The sequence below is a fragment of the Typopeltis vanoorti genome, chromosome 6 (assembly GCF_054136105.1).
Source record: "Typopeltis vanoorti isolate ZY-2024b chromosome 6, IOZ_Tvanoo_1.0, whole genome shotgun sequence".
Taxonomy (NCBI): domain Eukaryota; kingdom Metazoa; phylum Arthropoda; class Arachnida; order Uropygi; family Thelyphonidae; genus Typopeltis; species Typopeltis vanoorti.
Genome location: NC_143554.1, coordinates 78966812 through 78968932, shown reverse-complemented (window position 1 = coordinate 78968932; position 2121 = coordinate 78966812).

The window sequence follows — 2121 nt, the reverse complement described above, 5'->3', positions numbered from 1 at the left end:
GCACCTTATTTAAAACGTGCGAGTGATCGTTTCAGATTATTGGATACCATTATTAGAGAAGTATTCAGCTATTCTATCAACAGTAGAGATTTTGTAGATTTTCATCCCACTGTAGAATGGATTCGTGTGAAACATATGATTCATATGCACACAGCACATGGGTTGTTTACAAAGCAATCACACATTAAAATATTTCTTTTCATTGACAACCTCTGAAACTTGCTTAATGTTTTGTTCATGATAAATGCTTCAAAATAGAAATATCATTTGCAAACGATATATTAGTGTTAGCATTCATCGAGAAATAAAAAAGCATACAATTAAAACTATTGGAGCAAACGTATCTAAATATATCATATATGAATCACTTTCCAACACTCTAATGACATTTAGAGGTATTCTGTTTCTCTTAATGCATTCGATGAAAATAAATTTGTGAAACAAGGGCGATGTTTGATATGTCCTCCAACCTCACCTGCTTTAAAACATGTGTGATGGTTACTGGAGAACAGGGCAGTCCTAATGTAGAATATTTACACATAGAACTGGAACAACTGATAGAGACTTTTGAATTTTGAATCGCCTTCTTAGCATAATTATGGACAAAAAATAAATGAACACCTAATGTAATTCATTCTTTGTTTCAAAAATTAATTAATTAGTTTGGTTATTGTTTGAAATAATTGAAAAATTTTTCCTTCTGATAGTTCGTAGTAGCAAAACCATCCAAGCAGATCCCAATAAACAATGAAGAAGTTTAAAAGTACATATATAAAATGAGTTAGCTGTAGGAAGACAAGCCTGCACTTGTTTGTATAGCATGTACTAGTTCTTCTATATCTTCCAAGAGTTTTCCACCACTTCGACTAATTACCAGCATCATGTAATATGATCCTGACGAAATATCGGAAAGTGTTTCTATATAAGATTAAAATGACTCTATTTGTAGTAGATTGAAACAAACTGATTTTTGTTGTGAATTTATTTAAAAAAATTGACAGTTCAAAGAAATATTGAATTAAGATAATAAACGTATATTTAAATACATACGTTTTTATGTTAACAAGCTCTAGATGCTTATAATGACAAAGAAAAGACCACCGTATTAATAGATGCTACATCTCATTCACGAAGAAAGGCATATAGCTGGCATAAAGACATAAAAAATGACCACTAATCTTATTCTTATATTAGATATGCAATCTCTTTGGCCTTGTTGGAACTTTCTGTTTTCTCACCTCAGACATATTCAAAAGGTTTGAACCCAATACATGTTTTCCGCCCCTCAGCCAGATACCTAACCATGTTCAAAGCCATTCATATCTTTATCACGTTTGCATGCCATAGGTGAACTTTCACACGTTTTTCCCATTCCTCCCTCGATGATATCGGTTTCCTGACTCTCTGTAACTGCAGGCCGTCCCTCTTATACATGACCAAACACACTCTACGCATCTGAAAACTCGCATCCATTTCTTTTACACAGTCAGCACATAAAATCACTTGCTTTCATTGCGTTCCATCTTAACTCCGTACTGTCATATCTGGGTAACAAACTTTCAATTTTTACTCTCTCACATTTCATTCTCGCTTCTTGCAACAGACTTCTCATATTCTCTTTCATGCTATATTTTTCGATACTTAAATTGCGAGTTCCTAAAAGAAGTACCATTTGTTTTTTACTTTACTTTTTTTGTTTTTTTCCATTATTTTGCTATATCTTTTATTCCTCTCCAGGGAAACTCAAAGTAGTGACTCCCTAGGCAAGCGCAAATTTTATGATTGAATCACCATACCATATCATCTATTTTACTTAGATTTTAGCTGATTTACCTTGTTGTTGTTAATATTATTATTATCAAGTTCAGTGGTTTCTTATCTCTTCTTGTTCGGATCCTTTTCCTTATCCTGTCTAAGTTTCTTAAATGTTTTTTCCACTATTTCTAATTTTCTGGTCGCTTTTCTGATAAATTCTTTTAATCGAGATATTACCAATGTCAGGTTATTCTCGGATAAATTATCATCATCATCACTGTAGCAACGCTTTTGCTCATATCAGGACAAGCGTTTCCTTCTGCACTAACAACTTTAACTTGAGCTATAGACACTTCTCTCTTGTGA